A 7,969-nucleotide genomic window follows, 5' to 3' on the forward strand; every position below is an offset into this window, starting at 1 on the left:
TTGCAGCTTATACTTGGATAAAAAGAGCCAGTTTAATTTAGAAAAAAACAACTTAATTTAGACGAGAAGGGGATTTCACATCCTATTCTGCTGCTCCTAATCACTAGGATATCCCAAAACAGTGCTTGGCACTTGAAGATAAGCCCCAGAACACTGTAGCCTGTCTTGGCCCGCTTCCTGAGCTGGGGTCCTGCAGCAAACACCATCCGCACCAACAGGGTCTCCCGAGGAAGCCACAAATGGGAAATGACGCTGACCGAGAGCGAACCCACAAACACAGCAGCACCAGGACCGAATCCCCACAATTCATGACGGAACATACTGTATCTGTTAGCGAGTCACTTCTACAGTTGACTGCTGGCAAACTGGATGTTTACCATGCAAAGAGATGTTCAAACAGCATAGGAGCACCTGCTTTCAGGTGTGATCCAAGGCTGGTACCCAAACCCAGCCTGGCTGTTCTTAATACTACCAGTATTTGACAGTTCGGACTGCATGGGCTAGAAGCACCAGTTTTTCCATACAGGTGTGTGGCCCCATTTTACAGTGAGCTAACAGAGCTCTTTATTCCAAGCCTTGAACAAGAGTCACCCAAGCAGTCCCTTAGAAAGCTGTCACTAGGTGCTGCCTCTTTATATGCTTCTTCACAGCCAAAATGCAATCAGAAAGAGGAATAGATTTGCTCTGTCTTTCCCCACTTCATTAGGCTAATCAAACATTACCTACGCAAGCCTGGGATGAATTTGGGCCAACAAGGAAAGAGGTTTTGCCTGCTTTATTGTTCTACAGATTAGGCTTCCTGCTTTTCGTTTGAGGTGTGAGACTGTTTCCCAAAGACCCTTTCTCTACCCCATAAATTTTGGCTTACAGGTTATGTGCTTTTTTTTTTTCCCCATTACAGTGTGCCATGTTTTCAAGCATCATAATTCATCCTGGTCTACCGGAAGCCTTTGCACGTCAGACGGATACCAGTCACACCAGTGACGGCAGCACCTTCCAGCCCTAACGTTTGTCACAGCCCGGTATGGCTTAGACCTCCTTTCAGCGCAGACAGCATTTGGCTGCACAGGTTCCTGGAGGGACACCCTGATGACCATTTAAAAACCCACACAAACCCAAGGGCAATTCAAGCGTCTGGTCCAAGAGAGAAACACGATGTTCCGAGTTCATCCCAGAACAATGGGTTGGAGGAACAAACGCACAGTGGCCAAGGGGCACCCATTACACGAGTCAATTGTTTCCCACCACCTGGAAGGGAAGGAGAAGATCCATCCAGACTGATTAGCATGTTAATGATCAAAGGAAAGGTTTTTAAAGAGGCTTTTATTGTGTAATGATTGCATTTACGTATTTCAGAGAAACAAACAAAATACGCCTAGGCAGATGGATTACCCAAGGAACTGACATTCCCACCAGGATGGTGTATCAATTTCTCATTTCTGTTATGGCTTCTGAGGGAGCCTGAAGGAACATGTTCATCCTTCACTAGGCAAAATGAGACACTGTTTGCTTTTTGTTTAACTGAACACACCTATTTCTATGGGTTGATAATGCCTAATGAACGGGAATTCAGAGTCAGTTGGTTTCTTCATTAGAAGTACCCTCTAACTCCAGCATTACCTGGGTTGACATCACACCTTTATGGGAGACTCTGGTTTGGCCACTGCTTGGACTAGGCATGAAAAGGGCAAGGCTGGGGTATTACAGCAGGCAGTGCCATTTCATTAGGTGGCACTCATTCCTCTGAGTCACTAATGAGCAATAGTCCCCTAGGCAACACGCTCAGGCAGTTATGTTGGAGGTGCTGTTTTTTCAGATGAGTCATAAAACAGAGGTCTTAACCTTGTAATTAAAGATGCAATGGCACGTTTGGGAAAAAAGAAAAAAAGTCAGGCGTTCACCCTATTATGTCCTGGCTAAAGTCCAGCCCTGGTAATTTGTCTTCTCCCTACATAAAGCTGTCCCATAGCACCAACGGGATTCAGACTTCAAAACAGTCTCATTGGAGCCTTTTGAAAAGTTGTTGCAACCCCCACGGAAGGGGCTACGCACATTAACATCAGGAACGGTGCGTAACATGCCCAGGCGGTAAAAGGTGATGGGGTGTTTACACAAGTCCAGACACAAGCACAGAGCTATGGGACTAGCTTAAAGGTCAACGCATTAGCAAAAGTGGAGGTAGGAAGGGTAAGTTGGGGGCTACATCATCTGCATCTCTGAGAATCTAGAGAAAGCAGCATCCACCTGATTTTTTAACTGAGCACAACAAAGGAGAGAGATTTGGGAGAGAAAGCGATGAGTATCTTTCCTCCTAATGCATCAGCCCCCTTCTTCCCCATATTTCCCCAATCGGTTCAGCACAAGCAAGCATAACTTGTGTTTATGGGATGCTAGCTAAGGACAAGGCCAGCTAGACTGTGCTTAAGTGCACACTCAGCAGCGGTCAGCAAGGCAAACGTATCAGCAGGCTCCACATGCCTCTCCTTCCACAAGGCTGATGGGATTTCAATATCCAGGGTCTCGGCTCCTTAGTCACGTTTTGCCGAAGACAGGACCAATGGGTTCGAGTTGTGCAGAACTGACAGCAAGGCAGAGTCCTCTTTTCTCTAGCAATAAGGTACATACCCACAGCCTGACGCACACACGCCGACCTGCATCTCCTCTCCCCATCTCACCTCCACTCTTGAAATTAAAAGAGCTCAACCAAGGGGCAGTTATAAAACACTGCAGTAACCAATGCAAGTGTTTAGCTTAGGGAAGCCTGGGCAGGAATGTGAGTCTCCAAATATGTTAGAGATCAACATTACAATGCTCCAGAGTTTGCCTGAAGTTGCAGAAGTGTTTCCATGAAGTATAAAGCAGTCCCCTCACAGCCTTTGCAGGGTGGAGGAAAAGACCTACAGGCTGGGGAGCACTTTATTACCTACCACAGGGTGGGAGCTCCCCCTCTCCACACCAGCAGGCTACTTCCCTCGGATCCACCAAACCCATGCTGCTAGTTCCTTCCCCCCAGCTCTTCTTTCAGAGACTTCAGCAATTAAAAAATCCAAGCAAAGCAATTTCAGCAAGACACGAGGTCAGGCTTCTGGAGACGGAGCTAGAAAGCATTAACCCCAAGGAGCTAAGATACACAACACAGCAATTGACTCTCATGCCTCTAGTATCTCTCACCGAGAGGTCCATGTCCCCACTCCCCAGACTCTGCTTTCTCATCCAACACCTACAAGGACAAGCAAACTCCGCAACTGCTCTCCCTTTCCAAAGGCAGAACAAGATGGCATCTTCCATTATCTGCCAAAAAGCACGTGGTATAGCTCTTTGGACAATTTAAGCAGTGTTCTTCATTTTTAAGAGTTATTTTACTCCAGCAAATAAGTTTCTACTGCCACCCCACCTTATTCCCTACAGGGATGTCTATTAGATGAGACCAAATTGGACAGCCATTAAAAGTGTCACCACTTAGCTGCTTTTTCAAAGGAAATCTTCTGACTAGTTTCTCATCCCTTTATGATCATTGAATCCAAACGGTAACAGTGAAGAGCTGAAGCACTGAAGTGCTGCGAAATGGAAAACAAAGCCTATTTCTCTAGACTCCGGAACACAGCTTACGATTTCAGAAGCCACTGCCCTTTGACTTTGAAGCAACTGCAGTGACTCCTAAAGCCACCAAGGGGGAGGTATGTGACATTTACTTCTTAACTGGCGGGACAGTCAAAAGTTTGGTGTAGTTTAAGGTGCTTGGTCTTAGGACTAGGACAAATCAGATGATCCACAGTGCAAAGAACAGACAAGAAGTGGGTATACTTCCCGATTTCTGACATTCTTACCATTTTTACATTTACCTTTAACAACAAAAACAGACAAAACCCTACCATGCCATCCTCCATTATTAAATTCCTGTGGGAAACGTGTCTCAGATCTAATAACGCATTTTAACTCTCTTGTTTTAAGGTTAGTAATAAGTTCTCTTGAGCCTTGCAATATTAGTGGATTATGAATAAAAACACATTCTCTGGATACTTCGGTAACTCAATTACCATGTTCTGCTGCTGGCATCTTCCAAGTAAACAGCCCTCTGCAGCACATGCCTTATATTGAAGCAAAACATAGCTCTAACAAGCTTTCTACAAGTGGTACTGCAGACTTTGGCTTTTATGACTTCCCTCCAGTAAATCTCTCCAAGTTCTAGTGTTGATATTTAATTGGAGTTTACTTTGAGACAACACCATTTTGAAAGAGTTACTGGAGAGGTACTTTTTCATTTACAGGCCCCTTCATTATTGGCTGCTCTTGCGTTGTCTCTGAACACAGACAGCCTGTGCATCTGGAGCATTTAGTTACCCCGTAAGTATCGATCAGAAAAAATTAGGTACCTTCATCACCTTTTACTCAGGGTGTCCTCCAATATCCCAGTTTCCATCGCCTTCAACACTGTTTTGCTGGAGTTTTAAGAACATTTCTGAAACTCCTCAGCACATACAGTGTTTTGCCTTAAAGTTGATAAAGCAAAACACTTCAGGCTCTGAGCAAGAAGTTACAACAAAAATCACTTGTTCAGCTGAAAAAGCCTTTAGACTTTCCCAATTTCCTCCCAGGAGGAATTACCAATTCTCAGTGTGACAGACTGGACTGCCCAGTTATCTGGAAAGAAATCTACTTTCCAGATAACACATAGGGTTTTAGCTTTGAAGCAAAGTTCTGGCCATCTCAAGCTACTTCCAAGAGTTCCTCAGTCAATGCTAAAAGCGTCCATCAGTACCATTAAAGTTGATTAAATAGTTGGATACCAGCTTCCCTACATGATGGGGAACATCGCAGTTAGTTGCACCGCCTCAAACAGATCTGCGGCCAAATCCAGATTGAACAAATGTATTGTCTCATCTAAGGCTTAGATCTGGGGGAAGATGACAAAGCTAGCCCTATCCAAGGCTCCAACAGACCTGGTGTTCAATGTTGAGCTCGCTTCTTATTCTTTGTTCTCTCTGCTCCACCGTGAATTAACATCACAGGACAAGGGAGTCCACAGCTGCACAAGTGACCAGGGAGCTGCACCCAGGTTCATGCCATTTGGGGCAGGGAGAGAGCCAATTTATGTGCTTCAAATACCTAATAACCAAACAATCCTGCTCCCCTCCTCCACCCTAAGGCAGCAGAAAACCAGACTGACTTAAGAGAAAAACCACACACACAAGGGATAATATCCCAAGGGAAACCTGCAGGAGAGGACTTTTTTTTTTTCTTTCTAATTACATGGAGCATTGACTGACAGGACCCTGCAACTGAGAGTTTAAAAGTCTCTGTACGCAGCAAGAGCTCAACAGCAGGAGGATGAGGAAGCCTCAGACTCCTTTTGTAACACAACTGCACGCCGCAGAAGAATAGGGAAAGAGCTCAACAGGCAGCAAATCTGATCACACTGACTAGCTGATCAGTTCCAAATATATCAATATTGCAGGATTCTCCCACAGAGCATCGCTTGTGCTCTTAAAACATGCCATTTTGGCAGTGTTCAGGGAAGAACCAAGCAGCAAGGTCTCCTGGTGGAGACATTAGCTGCAAATTATTTAAAACCATCCAAGTCAGCAAGAATGAATGGACAGCAGCACGCAAAACGCTATTTTGCCTTAAGTTACCACTTTTCATTTCTTAGCTACATAAGCAGCTGATCCCTTCCCCCAGCCCTGCATACTTCAACTGGAAAACACTGGGGAAAGCACAGCTCATACTGGCAGAATCAGAGATGAAAAGCATGCCCCTATGCTGCTGTTCTGGGCAGCAACAATTGACATACAGGACAAAAGCTTAATATTTTACTTGCTTTTCTCTACACCTAGAGAGGTGTGACAAAAAACCAAACAAACCACACGAGTCAGGGTTGCAAAACCAATCACCGTAATTCAAGGAAGTGTAAGACAAGTCAGGCATGCTTGTTAATACTTGGACAGGAAAATGCCCGGTAGATAGGGTCTATGAGCAAAACTGGCTGTGGCAAGCCCAAATGTCGTCCTTTCCCCAAAAAGCACAAGGTTGCATCAATAGAGGCAAAGGAAAACATAATAGAAAAAACTCAAGTGGAGTAAAAAAACCTTTTGTAAGTCATTAAGTGGGAAATACCAGGACTGCTGTGTTGCACGGAGTTTTATCTTGAAGGCGTAAGAGTCAAGATCAACTAAAGGACTCTTCTTCACTGCAGCTTTTCCGCCTCGCTCCCCCTGCAAGTACCACACGTACTTTCTCAGTGTGGACACACATCCATCCACATTTCATCCCCAGAAGAGCCTGAGGGGGATAAACCTTTGTTTCACAAGGCACACCAGAGCCCTATCCCTCCTCAACTTATCCTTTATTCATCCCAGTGGCGTAGCTGCAGGGAAGGGCTACGCACAGCCCTTACAACAAGCTACCCAGCCCCACAACGGACCAGCTGTGTTCCTCCTCCCCCCGGCTATATCCACATGCCCATCGCTCATGTCTAAATATCTTCCCAATACTGCTTTCTCCAGCACTTTTTAAAGAGTTAGCAACATACCAGTCATCACAGTGAAAGCCTAAGGGTACGCTCCAGCCAGTACCCACGGAAAGGGCAGGCTCCCCTCTATCTACGTTCCCCTTCTGCGCTGCTGCCCCGCACTTTCCTTCTCAGCTTCTCCTCCTCCTCGTGAAGCTGTCAAGCCTTTGAAAAACACAGCCAGACACCAAAGAACAGATGAGGGACTCAAACCTCTAGGCATGCCACGTGGGGACAATGCAGACAGCAGTACGGTGTACCAGCAGGCGTTGGCACCACTATGTAATAAAGCAGGGACTTTTGTTGGAGACCTTTACCTAAATGGGTTGATTAAAACATCGTCTGCACACAAACGCCTACAAGAAGTGAACTTTTGAGGTCTTGAAAACAGGTCTAGAAGACATCCGTGACCCAGAAGATTTAAATCTACTCAAACCCCTTCACCTTGGTAAGGTTTAGAAAATGAGAAAGCATTGGCCAGAGCAGACACCAAGAAGGAAGGTGCTTTTAAGTAGCCCAATCCAATGGTAAATTGCTGCTTCTTAGCCAAGAGACTCAGACCTGCAGGGACACAAGTTTGCCCTCCTTATGTGTAGACACAGGCAAGTCCTCTAGCAATCCTTACAGGAGAGGATGTTTCTGTTAGTGAAGAACACTTTTAAAAGTTATGTACGTTTAACATACTCTTCTTGCCACAGAATTGTGTAGATGCATCACTTGTCTCCTCTGCCCCCCTACTAGAAGTAACCCTAAAAGATTTTCACCATCTCATTGCTTCCACAAGGGTTTCATTTCCCCCAAAATTCCTGGTTTTTTTTTAGGACGAAGAGGTCTGGATTACCAAAACTAAACATCTCTAACACTCCTGGGAAGTGTTCCATTTCTCTGATTTTGGAGAACGCAACAAGCCCTCTGACATTTCCCAGGCTATCGATGGTGCATTAGTCACTTAGACAAAAAGCTTTGCTCCATGGATCTATCTAAACAGCGTCCTCCATCATAGTGCGACCATCATGCCAGTCCCAATCCAGCAGAAAACACAACTTTATAGCTTCGTGGCTTAGCAAGCACTAAAGTATTGAATCGGGGATTATATGCAAGGAGCTAGATATTCTTCTGATGAAGGGAAATGGTGTGAAAAGGTCTTAAAGCATACCACGGTCACCCTGGTAAACAAAACCCCAAAAACTAATTTTCACAGTTGCTGGCTATGAAAGTAGAAAGCATCATATTGAAAGAATAAAGCAGGAAGCATCCTCCTGTCTGCTCAGTCCCAGGCAAACACACCCACACACAAGCTCAGGGATCAGACATGTCTGCTTTAAAAGCATTTTCCTCACTGCATTGAACAATTCCGCTCTTCATCCCCTCCCCATCTTCCTCCAGAACACCCATCGCAATAAACCATCTCATAGAAGATCACTGGCTGCAGCCAGTGGACAGCTACCAGAGACACACCCC

General features: G+C 45.3%; 1 protein-coding gene across 4 annotated transcripts in view; it reads right to left on the reverse strand.

Annotated features, from left to right (window-relative positions):
* Positions 1-7,969, reverse strand: part of SLC4A11 (solute carrier family 4 member 11) — a 96,715-nt gene that overhangs the window by 79,966 nt on the left and 8,780 nt on the right. The window lies entirely within an intron of this gene.

This window comes from Haliaeetus albicilla, chromosome 1 (genome assembly GCF_947461875.1).
Source record: "Haliaeetus albicilla chromosome 1, bHalAlb1.1, whole genome shotgun sequence".
NCBI lineage: Eukaryota > Metazoa > Chordata > Aves > Accipitriformes > Accipitridae > Haliaeetus > Haliaeetus albicilla.